The sequence below is a fragment of the Halichoerus grypus genome, chromosome 4 (assembly GCF_964656455.1).
Source record: "Halichoerus grypus chromosome 4, mHalGry1.hap1.1, whole genome shotgun sequence".
NCBI classification, from domain to species: domain Eukaryota; kingdom Metazoa; phylum Chordata; class Mammalia; order Carnivora; family Phocidae; genus Halichoerus; species Halichoerus grypus.
The window spans coordinates 110,660,036-110,676,102 of record NC_135715.1 but is presented as its reverse complement, the minus strand read 5'-3'; the positions used below and the strand labels follow the sequence as shown (position 1 = coordinate 110,676,102).

At 36.1% G+C, this 16,067-nt stretch overlaps 1 long non-coding RNA gene across 2 annotated transcripts in view; it reads left to right on the top strand.

The window, feature by feature from the left end:
• LOC118537893 (uncharacterized) overlaps positions 1-5,818 on the top strand; it is a 38,246-nt gene extending 32,428 nt beyond the window's left edge. For both annotated transcript variants that reach the window (XR_004918328.2, XR_013446749.1), the window contains exons 2-3: positions 4,797-5,016; positions 5,405-5,818. This is a non-coding gene — a long non-coding RNA (uncharacterized LOC118537893). The remainder of the gene's footprint in view (positions 1-4,796; positions 5,017-5,404) is intronic.
• Positions 5,819-16,067: the final 10,249 nt, after the last annotated feature.

The following is a 16,067-nucleotide window of genomic DNA, read 5'->3' as shown; positions in this document are numbered from 1 at the left end:
TGAACTTTTCAAGATTCAAACTGATCAATATTTACTAGAAAAAATGCTTCTGCATAGATATATATCTTAGATTTTCCAGACAATGTTCATTTGGAGTATTTCCTTTCCTTCGCAGCTGCTCCTTAATTGATGGTTCAGAAAAAAAAGACATCACCTATAAAGGTATTCCCGGTAAACCCCTTCTCTATTATGGTGTGAGCCTGTCTGACTCACAGGTCTTGCCAAAGATGAATGCTGCCAGCCCCTGCCAGACTAGGGATTCCCATGAGAATGTTAGACAGAGGTGTATATTTGGGTGAGAACTGGCCAGTTTCCAAAGGCCGGGTCAAAGAAATCTGTATTAGTCTGGGTACTCCAGGGAAACAAGGGAGGTAAGAGATGAAATGGCAATGCGTAAGTCAAAGTCTTATTTTGCAGAAAGTTTTAGAATTTGACATACCCATGGGAATAAACAAATAAATGAGCCAGCCCAATTCTAAAGTTTGGATGACAACTTGAAAGTAGATCACGGGAGTTAGAAAAGACCTAGGACAGGTGTCAATCCTTTCATCATGATGTCCAGGAGACCTCACTTCTCCCTGAGGCCATGAGGAAAGGGTTAGGATAAAGGGACTCCAGAAAGAGCAGCAGAAGGGATTAGAAGGAAGTGAATAATTACGTTCTCTGTTTAGTTTTGTCTTAAGTATTAAAATCAACCAGCAAACATTCATAGAGACAAAGTTCAGTTTGGAACCTAGCTCAATCACTAATAGCTATGCAATTTTTGGCAAGTTAGTTAACTTCTCTGATCTTTAGTTCTCATAGACGACACAAATACACAGATGAAGTAAAACCCTAATGAAATGAGCATTCACATTTGATCACCCTCCTGGTGACTGCCTGCTAGTTTTCACTTGGTTCCCTTTCCCAAATGAAGGTGGGCCCAGTAGGATTGGGATTTCAGAAGTGATTGCTTGCCATCATTTGGGACTCTCTCAGGTCAGGGTGCTGCCCCTTGTTCACAGTGTATGTCTCAGTGTCTTACATTTGGTGCTTCTTTTGTGACAGAACAGACCAATTTAAAAGTATCATTTTTCATTAACTTGGCAATGATACAACCCTGTATTTTCTGTGGTTAAAGTATCTGAGTGCACTTTTGATGTTATGGCAATGTTTTACAATATTTACCTTATAGGGCAAGGCAAGGCAGGTCTAGGCTCTGTGGGTCTTGAGGCTTATACCATTTGGAGGATCTTCTTAAAGGAAAAAAAATTATATATATATATTAATATTATATATTATATATATATTATATATGTATTATATATTAATATATATATAATATATATAATATATATATATATTATATACATATAATATATATATTATATATATATATTGCAAGCTGATCTCCCTTAAAGGAAAGTATTTCGTGTGTGCACACAGGTGTTGAAAACCTTAAAGTCAAATACTATATACACACACACTATACAGATACCAGCACCAAGAAATATTTCTGAGAGACCATTAGCAAGTATGGCAGACCATACTTTGCTCAGATTGTTGTGGATGCTTTAAGGAAATACAGTTGAGGTTGGGGGCGAACTTGAAATCACAAGCCAGGGAAATCTTTAACCCATTTCAGAAGAGAATCATTCCTTCTTAGGACTTGGGATTGACTGGCCATCATTAAGGCTAAATAAATATTCAGAATTAAACATTGCAGCAAATGAGAAGCTGGAAGTTCACACACACACACACACACACACACACACACACACACATATATATACACACATACACGCATACATACACACACACAATTAGGTATGAAAGAATGTTTATTATGTTTATTTAGAATGTTTATTTAGAATCTGAAAGAGAACTATGCATTTTTAACAAGCAATTTAAAAACAGGGCTTTCTTTGGAAGGAACCCTTGTAAGTGAATAGCCCTGAAAACTTAAATTTCATTAGCTTCACAAGACATCTACTTCTGGGGCTGGATGAGAATTCAAGCAGATCATGAATGGAAATACTCAATACCTGGTATTAAGAACTTCTCTTCAGCAAATGTTAACATTAGTATTCTTACTACTGTCAAAGCAATCAATAATGATTATCTAGCAGCTAGTATCAAGTGACACTTGAGGGTGTGAGAGGTTTGGGGGGCTGTTGGTGATGGATCATAGCCTTCCCACATCATCTTCTTTGTCCTCTCCCTACGAGAGCTGCTCTCTGCATCCTGGCAGGCAGTAGGAAAAGATGTCATATGCAGAAGTATCAAGTAAAGAGAGGCATCCCAGCCCCCTGGCTTAACTACCGGTCAACCTTGTGAAATCAGATGTCAAAGCTACGCAGGGCTAAAAAGATAAGAAATCGACAATAGAACCATTTCATAGGGATAATAGCCATAAATATAAGTATAATACAATATAACTGGCAAAATATGCATATAAATAGTTATGGAAGTACCAACAAAATGAAAGTAAGGAATTAATTCTGTCCAGTAGCATTAGAGAAGGCTTCTAGAGGAAGAGACATTTGAGTAAAATTCTAGACAGGAGGAATGACACACAAAAGGAGGTGTATAGGAACAAGTGTGGGCCAAGTGAGACAAGTAGTACCCTGAACTTAGGTAGGGTGACAGGAGATGGAACTGCAGAGGTACCTTGGACTGGAGTTTCCTACCATGTTAAGGTGTTTGGTCTAAGGGAAAAGGGAGCTAATCAGGCATTGAGTTTTATGAGCTTTGTGAGAACAGCCTTAGGGAAGTTGTGCAAGGGTCACTCATGGAGGGGTAAAGTCTACTGTGAGGGAGAGTACCCTTGTGTAAGGCTGCACAGGCCATGTACTGGACAGCTCTATGGGAGTATCATTCTTATAGACTATGACAAGAACTCTCTTTGAGTTTCACATCACTCACAAGGACAGTAACCCAGATGAGAGATCATGAAGAACCCAACCAAGTCAAGGATACGAAAAGAATGAAGACCAGATACCAGCACCAAAAATATTTCTGAGAGGCCATTAGCAAGTATGGCAGACCATACTTTGCTCAGATTGTTGTGGATGCTTTAAGGAAATACAGTTGAGGTTGGGGGCGAACTTGAAATCACAAGCCAGGGAAATTTTTAACCCATTTCAGAAGAGAATCATTCCTTCTTAGGACTTGGGATTGACTGGCCATCATTAAGGCTAAATAAATAATCAGAATTAAACACTGAAGCAAATGAGAAGCTGGAAGTTCAGGCTGTTTCACATTGAATGCTCAGGATACTTGTGAGCACTTCCCCACCCAGACACTTCTTGTTTGGAAAAACAAAAACAAGACAAAATAAACAGACGAACAAAAACATTTGTTTCCATTTAGAGAGAGTTCAAGAAAATAGCATTTGTCTTATTTTTCTCACCAGTTTCATTTACTACAGATTTATGGAATTCATGTTCACATTACCTTTAGGGCCCAAAGAAATCCACAAACATAATAGAATGCCAAAACACAGAAGGAAAGTATCAAGTGTCTGTGGAAAACCATTCTGCCTATTCAGTTAAAACCAGTCTTCACCTCCTTCCTCTTGATCTATTTCTAGTCACCAGTTACCTGGACTTAACTGAACTGCTAACAAAGCCCCAAAGCTATAATATGTCACTGACTTGAGATTTTCTTGTGACATTTATATCAAAATGGAATTCTCTTGTCTTTAGCCATATCACCCAGACTCAAAATAAGACTAATCTGTTTATCTCTAATCCCCAGCAAGTTCATGGTTCATGGTCTGTCATTTCTTCCTTATCAGATCAATTATCAACAACCAGAAAAGAGTGTCAACTGCTTGAAAACATTGGTCTTTTTACCTCCCTATCTTACAGCCTTTATTCTCCTATCATCACATGGCTCTCTGATATTTGGAAGACCTAATAGAGGTTGCCATTTATATTGTAATCTCCTGGGAGCTTTTCAGAGATACAGGACCTCAGGCTTTCCCCTAGACCTACAAAATCAGAATGTACATTTCCACAAGATTCCAGAGGCCTCTTGCGCACAGTAGCATCTGATCTGCTTCGTGGTAAATGAAGCTACCCAGGCACAAGGCTGTTGAGCTGCTTTAGCAAAACCACCTTAAACACACACACACACACACACACACACACACACAACTAATAAGCCAAAGAGAGTGTACAAGTTTTCCAAACAGAAATAATTTGGCCACAGGACAGTTCAAAAAAAGGATGAAAAGATGAGCCACTCAGAAAAGGAAAAAAAGACCACCAAGAACATGGGAAAATGCAGGCTCCAATTAGAAGCATTGAAGTTTCCAAGTTTTGAGGCTGATTCCAATAATTCAACTCTTAAAGACTGCCCACAAAATACAGAGAATTTGGTTCCTTCTCTTTATTTGCATAAGTAACTACCTTCCAATGAGGGCAATATTCATCTCGTATCATATTTTAAGATGATTATAGGCAATCTCAGGTGGTTAAAGTCATTTAGCCTTCAGCCTTGTACCTTATACCCCACCTGAGGCATGCTGAGCTCCTTGGAAATGGGCTGCCTGTTGTGCCTTACTGCTTAATTATTATATTAACATACTGAAGCTTCCTTTGAATTAGCTCTTCTCTGTGAGTGTGTTTATTCTATAGAAAAGCCCTTCAGTGATTTGCAATGAAGGTAATTTTTCTTGTCAGCTTACTTCAAAAATCCAATAAGTATAAATCCAATGCAATTTGAGTTTTGCCAACATTTTGCTTCCATTTCATTCTATTTTGTTTCCTTCACATCCTTTTTTTTTTTTCTTTTTTCCCCCAAACACCAAGTGCAAATCTTCGTTGTCTGAATGCAAAGCAGACTGCAACCTTTCTCAGAATACACAGCGCTGTTTTGCTGCTCTGGTTCCTTCGTTACTGGGCACCTTTGCCCACAGTGGGCAGAATCCAGCCTGCCTGGTAAGACTCCGTCAGAGCACACTGTGAACTTTGGCCCGCTTGGCAGAGATTTGCTCATCAACTAATTGAAAACTGACAAACGTTCATATCTGTAAGTATAAAGCAAGTGAATAAAAGCTTTTTTGGAGCATTACACATATAAAACTGTCATCCCCAAATTCATAGTCATCTTTATACCTGCTCCCTAAATCTAAACCTGTGGGGTGCTGGCAAGAATATCTTAGTCAGAAAAAAAAAAAAAAAGAGAGAGAGAGAGAGAGAAATGGAGTATTCTGTGGCATGGCATTCCACGTCAACATCCACTTCTCTGGTGAGAGCCCTTACAAGTATGAAGTCCTGTTTCTAATTATTTTAGCCACACCCCCACAATGCATCCTCCTCTTTAAAAGTTTAGCATATGGTAAGGACTAAAGTTAAAGTATAAATGTTGATTTTATTTGAGCTACATGCATACCCTCACGATTTTTTTATTGTTTAAGATTCAGGGGGAAGAACTGTCCCCCCACAGGCTGTACATTTAGCCAGAACAGGAATCAATTTTTATTCATCTTGGTAGCCTCCTCCCCCAAGTACTCGGACTGGAGATTGGTACCTCATCTTGTGCTCCAAGCTGCTGAATTGTGAACCTACTACCAACTTTGCATCAAGATGTTCAAGTTTCTTTTTAGCTGTCTCTGACAGGAGAACAGCAACAAGGAAAAAGGAAAAAAAGAAAAACATCACAACAGCAAAGACCTCTACCCCCAAAGAAAGGAGGTATTTTAGCTTATTCATCTACACCTGCCACCCAAAAAATCCCTTCATAATCATTCTGTCCTAACACTGTAAAATGTTTCCAGAAATTTCTCTCTGTAAAAATGCCTTCTAAATGAACTATAATCTTTCTAAGATCATTTATGTGTAGGTTTTTATTTTTTTTTTCAGTACTTTATCTTGTTTCCTTTTCTGAGCATTACAAACTCAGCCCAGCACCTCACCCACATGGGACAGTGCTTCAGATGCACGATGTCATTTTTCTGACAAAGGGTGACTGTCAAGTTAGACAAAACGACTTTGGTAATGCAAGATCTCGGGGGAGAAAGCAGAAGATAAATGAGCGGTGGCTACAGAACCACAACGTAACCTCATTTTAATCACAAGTGTTCACCCCTCAATGTGCCAGGCTGATAGGTTGGTGAGCAGACTCAGAATAGGTCAGCTCCCCACCAAGCTCAAATCAAGTGGTGGCAGCTAGAGATATGGTGGTGGAGTTTGGTGGTTACAAACACCGGCTTTGAACTCAGACAAGCCTGTGGTCCCTGGGTTATCTTGTGTGGCACTAAAAACAAAACACAAAGGATATTAAGAACAGAACCCTCAGGAAGGGTTATTCCAATAAAAGGCAATGAGAGAGGTAACAAGCATCAGGGAAAGAGGAAAAATCAGCAACAGGATTCATCATCAACCTGCATCTTCAACCTTCAGGTTTCAATTCTCTGTTAACTATTTTTTATCCCTATTTCAATGCAACTGAATAATAATCGAATGCCTACTTTCTGTTAGGCATTAAGGTCTCTGAGCTCCACACAATCTGACTGGGAACACAGGTCAACTTAAATAAAATAACTACAGCAAAAGCGAGACAAAACTTGGCAGAGATGATATGCATAGAGTGTAAAACACAAAGATGCAGTAAATCTGACTCTAAAGGAAGGCCACATTCAAGGTGGGCCTTCAAGCAGAGGAAGAGTTTGCCAAGCAGACAAGGAAGGAAAAGGATTCCAGGGGAAAAACTAAAAACAGAGCCTGAGAAAGGTCAGGGGTTAGCGCCGTAACCCCCATGTGGTTCCAGGGTCAACTGTAATTAATTCACATTTAAATTTAAATAGCTACATGTGGCTGGTGGCTATCATATTGGACAGTGCAGGCCTTAGATTAACATTTATTCTGTCACTTTGTTTTGGTATAGCCCTGAAACAGAATTTTTTTTTTTTTTTTTAATGCGATCTCAGGACAAATAAAGAGCTCTAGAGTCAAATTACTTGAATTCAAATTTAGGTTCTTCTTTTACAAGTGATTTGACCTCAGGAATTATGTTTCACTACTCTTTGCCTCGGTTTCCCCAATTGGCAAAATAAAAGTACTTACCCCTATAGGACTGTGGGGAGGAATAGTGCCTGACATATAATATTTGTGGTACATGTTGGCCGTAATTACGATTTGTGAACATATAGTCTCTAACACCATGCTACTGTTTGTGAATACATGCAATCTCCAATATCAGGTATTACTTAGTTTAATGTGAATAAACACATAAAATGAATCTTCACAATCCTCTAACAAAAAATAATGTAGTCAGTATCACTAGTGCATTTCCTACACCGCAGCTTCACAAGAAGCTTTTTCTTTGAAAATAGACAAGCCATTAGCTGGAACATCTTTTTCTTCCTCCAGTTTCACATCAAAGTTTTGCGGGGATTTTTTTGCAATATTTCAATCATAACTTTGATGATCATTATCATGAAAAAGACCAGGACAGTGGCGTTAACTAAATGTGTAAACTTTGCGAGTGTTCATCCAAAGCTATTGTTACTTGAAAGATGAGAATAATACGGCCTCGTTCCTAAGGAAAATAAATGTTTCCATCCCCTACCTGTGAGTATGAAGATATTTTATTTGCCCAGGCTACACCATAAACTGTATTAGTCTCCTCTGGGGGAATAAGTGTAGTTTAGTTGCTGACATTAAAAGTAAAGCAGTCTTTTCATTTAATATAGACTGAGATAAATTCAGATTAAGTATATATTGTGTAAATAAAAATGGTTATAACATTTATTACAAGAACAGCACACAAGACTATGACTTTTCTGCACTTCCACCATCACACACAAATATGAATATGATTTTAAATCGGGGACTCAATTGAACATGATACAGCATATTTGAGTTATACATCTTCCTTTCCAATATATTATTGATCTACTCTCACTATAGTTTATTTTCTTCCTCAGGGGAGACTAAGAACTTCCTTATCAATTTGTTCAAAGTTTTAATGACTACCATAGCTTTGTCTGACTTTAATATAACATAATATATTCTAACACATCAATCCATAGTATCCTGCCCATCTCTGTTCTAAATATCACTCCTCTTCATAATATGATTCAATTTAAGGAATCTTTCCAAAGATCGATCTAAATAAATAACAGGTAGGTTTCAGGCAAACAAATGAATTTGCATTGCTTTATATTCATCATAAATTTTTCTCTTAATTACCAAGGTACCTTGTTCAGAAACACAAAAACAGCATTATAAATTAATTGGCACTGTCCCTGCCGATTTTTTGGAACTTTTGTGGAATGTAAAAGCCAAAAGTAAAAACAGCCTGCAGAACCCAACCAGAGCACACATTATATTTAAACACTAAAGTCTACAAACATGTCATAGGATTATTTGTGGAACACATTTTGAACCACCAAAATCTTGTCATTGATAGGTGGGACCCTATTTATTTTCAAATTCAAGGTCAAAAAAACCCTGCTCCCTTTTGTTTCTTTTGTTGTATATGACCCAAACAGACAAAAACCCATATTCTCTTGAAAGCAATTAAAGGACATACTTTTCCTCCCATTGGAGAATAATAAAATTGTAATATTACTAAAATGTGACAACATATTTTCAAAAATGGGGAAGGTCACGGACATGAAATAAATGTAGTCTCATCACATAAATATTACAAAATCCGGCATTCACTGTAAAAAATTTAAGTCCATTTATTATTAACCAAAAGCAAAGGTAACACATTTTTACTTAACTACTTGTAACTCTATAAAAAGGCTCTTTTCTTAAATTATTACTTCCAAATAATTGATAATTTTGTAATATTTCTTTTTTTTGTTTTTTTATGGATACTTTTTTATTTTTTTAATATTTTTATTGTTATGCTAATCACCATACATTACATCATTAGTTTTTGATGTAGTGTTCCATGATTCATTGTTTACGTATAACACCCAGCGCTCCATTCTATATGTGCCCTCTTTAATACCCATCACCAGGCTAGCCCATCCCCCCCCACCCCCCTCCCCTCTAGAACTCTCAGTTTGTTTCTCAGAGTCCATAGTCTCTCATGGTTCGTCTCCCTGTCCGATTCTGCCCCCCTTCATTTTTCCCTTCCTACTATATTTTCTTTTTTTTTTAACATATAATGTATTATTTGTTTCAGAGGTACAGGTCTGTGATTCAACAGTCTTACACAATTCACAGCGCTCACCACACCACATGTGCTATGGTGATAATTTTGTAATATTTCTAAGTGGAAGTAAGGTACCATCAAAGAAAATAGTAAAAGTTCGTAATTTCTGAGCATAAATCTAAAATAGCAAAGTGTCTAAATTTTATTAAATAAATCCATAGTAGTTTGTGGAAAAAAATGAACTTAAATGTAATTCCTACAGAGCATGTGATATAAATACTAAATTAGTTTCCTAAACTTAATGCTAAAGTTCATTTTAAATGTATAAATTCTTCAGTATGTATTATTTAGGTTTTTGTCAAATCATTTTAATTATACATAATATCATTATTTTAAAAAATTGAACTTTTTCATTATTAGACATTAAAGTATCTGTTAATTCTTTTACTGAAATCTCTGCTAAAGCAAGTTGTTTTTATTCTTGGTGAACTAACAACAGCCTGAAGGAATTAGAGCTGAAAAGAAAAAGTCAAGAAAAACAAAAATATTTTGTTTGACCAAGTAAAAAGCACCAAAAGTGGTTTGGTTTAAATGATGTACTAATTCGTAAACTAGGTCTAATTCTTCCTGATTTAAACAGCTGGGATTTTTTTTTTTTTTTTCCCTGAGTAGCTGAGGAATCAGCTTAAATCCCTCTAATGCATACATCATATCTTCAACATGCCTTTTTTGGCAATACTAGTGTATTTTTACAAAAGGAATATAGGAAAACAGAATGCTAGTTACATGAAAAAAAATTATAACATGGATGCTTTGTATAACATGTGTCCATGCATTAGAAGTGAGTATATGGGCAACAGTCCAATGAAACTAAGAAGCAAATCATAATCTCTTTTCTGAATTGAGGACTGGGGCCCCTGGTCCCTTTCTTGATTGACACATCTGAACCTGCTGAAACAAGAAAGAGTCGATTGGTAGATTTCTCAGCTGCAGTTCTTGGTAGTTGACCCAACTGACCATTGGTTGGTCATCATGCTGACAGTTTCTGAACCATCTTTCCTAGGCATATGTAGAATTAAAACATTTAATAAATGGCTAATTCATTTAATTAACACATTTCCAGAGTTTTCTAAGTAGTCACTATGCTCTGCTCTCAGAAATATCAGAAGTACATTCTGCGCCCATATCTTCTGACCTCTAATTCTTTATCCTGCCCTGTTGTGTGTTTGGGCAGGGGCTTCCATTCTTTCCATGGTCTGTATAGTGTTGCTCCATAAAATCAAAGTCATTCTGCCCTGACCTTGCTTCATTTGAGGTTGCTGTTACCCTTCCAGTTGTTTGTGGTACAGAATAGTCTGCCATAACAGGAAAACACTGGAATCATACGTGTGTGTATGTGCATAAAAAGACTGAATAAGAAGCTAGAGATAGGGGCGCCTGGGTGGTTCAGTCATTAAGCGTATGCCTTCGGCTCAGGTCATGATCCCAGTGTCCTGGGATCAAGCCCTGTGTCGGGCTCCCTACCCCGTGGGAAGCCTGCTTCTCCCTCTCCCACTCCCCTGCTTGTGTTCTCTCTCTCGCTGTCTCTCTCTGTCAAATAAATAAATAAAATCTTAAAAAAAAAAAAGAAGCTAGAGATATTTATACTAATGATTGAGATAATAGGTATTTCAGACTATCACTGCTACAAAAACGTTAACTGTTTGTAATAAAATTTTACACTACTCTTTAATTCTAATGTGTTTTCCATGTTTACTGGACTATAATCTAACCTAAATAATTGACAGAGATGTTAAGTAATGACTGACAGACAAGATAAGTAATAATCTTATTGAAAGGAAAAGCAATTAGCCAATAATTGAGCTATCACATTGACTATAAGGAGAAATTATGGATTATTTTCCCCTGAAAAGTATAAAAATTGGAAGCTACGTTATAAAAATATATATTAAATATCTATCTATCTAGATATATATATATATGACCATATATATATTTGCTCATAGCATAGGTTGTTAGAAGCAGGAGTATATAATATAGGATATTTCATATTTCATATTATCTGCTCCTTTAGTATTGTTGAGCCTTTGCCTAGCTCCTTGGTCAACATGTGATTTCTGGTTCAATGACAAAGCACCACCAACCAATCCCACAAACTTAATGACATTCTACCACCTAACCCGGATCCTCTGCTACTCAGAAATATTCCCATTCATCTCTTCTGCACTGCCTATAACAGTCCCATGTAGCTGTTCTGTCCCGTCTGTCTTAAATCTTCAAACCCCTTCGATTCACTTCATTCTCCTTACTGTGACTCTAGTCTTCCTTTCCTGAGAAGAATAAGCCTATACAATATGTGCCCTTAAATTCCATTTCCTCCACCTCAAAACTATCACAGTGTCATTTTTTTCTCTCTGGACTCCATGTCTGCAGTTTTAAGGGGAAAAGCATAAAATATTTTTTCTCAAAATTCAGTTCTGTCTCTTGTGCTTTTTATCCATCTAATCCCACATCTTCTATTCATTCAGTCATTCATTCATCCAATCAGTTGCTTACTAGGTCAGTCAACAAATACTTACTAGGTACATATGTAGTACAGCAGTTTGAAGCCAGTGGGTTCTTATTTTTTTTTAAGATTTTATTTATTTATTTGAGAAAGAGAGAGAGAGAGAGAGTGGAGGGAGAGGGACAAGCAGACTCCCTGTTGAGCAGGGAGCCTGACATGGGGCCCCATTCCAGGACCCCTCGAGATCATGACCTGGGCTGAAGTCAGACACTTAATGGACTGAGCTACCCAGGTGTCCCCAGAGGTGGGTCCTAATACCTCTTCTATCATTTTCTAGCTACACCAGTGCAGGCAAGCTTCTTAATCTCTCTGGCATTCAGTTTTGCTCAGCTATAAAATGAGTAATAACTTCATCATGTACTAGCATGAAGATGAAATGAGAAATGGCAGATTAAACATTTAATACTATACTTAGCACATAATAATCTTTGTGGCAAGCAAAATGCTAGTTTCTGTGGGTTTATAGTTGAAACACGTGGCTCTAATCCTTGAGGATGCTTTTTTTGATATATATGTGTCTATATGTCTGTGTGTGTATGAATATATACACACATACATACATTCATACATATAAAACCTCCTCACAGTTTGAGTAGTGCAATATAGTATGGAATACATAAGTGGAATAGACAAGTGGCATAACTATTACAATTGAAAAGTAACATTTATCCCTATTTGAAGACTGTACACCTGGCAAATTCAGAGGAATCAACTTTAAATTATAATTAGTAAAGATCTAAGCTGAGATGCCAAGTACAAATAAATTTACAGAAGTTTATAGTGTTTCTGTATTATTTAATGCCCACTTAGAGATAAAAAGGATTTTATTTATGATTATTAGAAAAATATAAAATACATAGGAAAAAATTTGACATGAAAAACAGACCTATATAAAGAAAACAATCAAATTTCGCCAAAGGATATAAAAGTTTGCAATAAATTGAAAGATAGCCCCCTTTCCTGGGTATTATAATAGCTAGAATATCCTGTGGTCAGAACAAAATCCCAATGTGATTTGTTTTATACTTAAAAGATAAATTCGAAAATGTATCTGAAAAGATAAATAACACGGGAGTGAAATTGGAAATTTGAAAAATGCAGACATATGATGGGAAACTTTTCTTACTAGATATTAGGAGGTATTATAGAAGTATGATAATTAAAATAACATGGAACTATCCCCCAAATCATCGGACAGGAAATGGAATAGAACAGATATCTCAGGAGCAAGTCATAATTCATAGGCAAACATTTAGGATACAAGAAAGGACCTAATCCGTCAATGGAGAAAAATATAATTTAATAATTATTTCACTATCTGGGACTTTTTAAACTAAATTATATATTTATCTCATCAATAAAATTGACCATAAAATATTTTTTAATTCTTACATCGACTATCTCATATCAAATAACACAGAAGGCAAGAAATAAGATGTAAAAATATTTTATACATATCAGTTGTGGTCCTAGAATATGAATGCTTCATGCAAATCAATAAGCAAAACCTAAGACCAAATTACAGGAATAATCAAGTAACAAAAAGAATACAAAGTGCTAATAAGCTTCTGAAAAACAATGTATAATCTTACTTACCACAAAGGAAAATGAACTGTAAGATACCCTCTCTGCCTGTCAAAATTAGAATGAAATAGGAGTAATACAAGATTCCATGTTTGTTATGGTAAAGCCAAACTAACACACTATTGTTTGGAGAGTAAATTGGTACATGTACCATTTTATTTGTTCATTCATCTATCCATTCAACAAATACTTTGTGAGCATTTACTCTTTATAAGGAACTATTTTTAGTAGTTGAGAAGTTTTTAAATATTTCCTTTTTCTATTGTAGGGATTACATCTACTAAGTCAATCCTAAAGAGATAAGCAATGATGAGCAGAAGCATACCTGTAAAAGATATTTATTATAGTTTTAATAGCAAACATTTTAGACACATATTTAGACATGATTTTCAAAAGCCAACAATAAAAAAGATTACATGAATGCTGATATCTCCATATAGTTGCCTGAATACTCTTTAGGAAAAGTCAACATTTTTAAAATGTGAAGGGCTTCAAGGGTGATTGATGGGAGAAAAAGTTGCATATAGTATGAGCACAACTTTGTGATACAACAAAGATTAAGAGAGGTTGTCACTGGATGGCAAATTACAGGCTGATTTTATTTTCTTTCATATGCACTCCCTATTGCTTATAATAATAAGCATGTACTAGTTTCAACATTAAAAGAAATACTATTCATTTTTAAATTCAACAGAATAATAAGGAAAGAAGATAATTATTTTCATCTAAAAATATGAGAGGGCATCCAAGGCACCTTTCAGACTTTGCTCCACCATTATCTCTTCTCTCTTGCATTTTTATCTTTCCTTGGCCCACAAGTGAGCTCCAATCTCTCCTATTTAGAAATTATGTCCTCCTTTTCCTTTGAGCTAGCCTCTATCTTCCCCACCGGCTATTATTGCCAAATTTCTTGAAAAAGCAGTCAGTATTTCTTTTCTCACTTTGTTTCCACCCATATATCCTTTTCAAAATGTTTCCCACTCCAGTATATTTATTGACCCAGCTCTATCTCAGATCACTGGTAAGTATTCCAAATTCAGTTTTCTCCATCCTTGCCATAATTCTTCCTCTATATACATTGTTTGATTTTTTATTTTCTCCTGATAGTCTTCTCATCAGTACTTATTGGTTTTTCTTTCTCTTCCCACTCTTTAAATAGATGCTTTTCTCAATATTTCATCCTGAACCTTGTTCTCTTCTCAATTACCTTCCTCAAAAGTCATATCCAATTTCACATATTCAGTTATCACATCTATGCATCTAACTCATAAATCTCCAGTTTTCAATTTTCCCTTGAACCATGTCTCCCCTTCTTCTCAGCTGTGTGCTAAGGGTTGCTACCTGGATATTCTTCAAACACCTCAAGCTCAACGCATCTAAAATCAAAATATTCACCCTGCCCTTAAAATGTATTTCTAGACATGACTTCTCTATTTCTATTTACTGTCTCGCAATTTTATGCATACTGAGCTCAAAATCTTAGACTACATCTTTGTCTTGTTCCTCCTCACCCAATTAGTTGTCCATGGTATACCATTTTTTTTTGCTTGCTTTTTAAATAACATTTCTTTTCCTTTTTCATTCTTTTCAACTCCAATTTAACTACCCTTACCTTAGTGTAACTTGGTCTTCTTCCATAGGAATAATACCCTGGTCATTAGTCTTAACTTCTTCCACACTCTCCTGCTGCACAACACGTGGCCAAATTTATCTTCCGACAGTACTGCTGTGATTTTATCAGAACCTACTCAAATGGCTTCCAACCATCTCTTAAAGTAAATGTTCTTTACCTTGGCATTCAAGAATCTTTTCAATCCAGACCCCACCTTCTTTTTTTCTCCACTACTGTAGAGATTTTCTATGCTTTGACATGCACCACTTTCTATGTATGAGTTGCCCTTTCTGAAACCAGTAACACCTGTCCTAAAAGATCGGCACAATATAACCATAATAGCACAGTCCTCCCTGGCTATCTGCACTGGCTCCTTATTTTAATCACTCTTATGGCAACTACTGACTTCTATTTGCTATTATTCATGAAAATGCCTTTCTTCCAAGCTACACTGTAAGGTCCTTGAAGACAAAAATTGTATTAAATTTACTTAAAATACACCACAACACCTGACACAGTGTCTTGCATATAGCAAACACTCAAATACTGAGGTACAAATTCAAACATTTACAAGCAGCAAACTAACACTTTCTGGTCATTCCTGTACTCATGTATTTCTGTTAGCAATATGATTTGTTGGTCTCCTCTATAAATTCTTAGGAAAAAGAGTCCTACCTGGCCTTTAATAACAGATAATCCATTGTTTAAGTCATGGAAACCTATACAAAAAGCAATTTTAGCAGGTGTTATATTCCTTTACCCGTTGCTTTTTTTTTAAGGAGGAGGTATATAATTTAAAAAAAAAAAAAAGAGCATATTGTTACATTATGATTTGTCAGGGATTATTCCATAATTAAATCGTGATTATTAGGGTGACCACTAGGGTTAAAGTTATTTCTTGATCCAATTAAATCTTTGCAGGAAAACATAGGTGGATGCACAAGTTCTTACAAATTGGCACTATTAGATACCCCAGTGGTATATGAATCAGGTAACTCTTATTTGGCAGGTTTCTGAAGGGAAAAAAAGCATCGAATGACCAGTCATCTCCCTGAGCGCCTCTCTTATTCTAATAGCTATTACTCTCAATCCATGCTCATCTCCCCTGAGATACTGTGTTGGATTCTTTTCCTGGATAAGCCTTTCAAAAATTAAAGATAAATACAAGTCTCAGAATACCAACAACATCTCTCTCTGAGACATTTC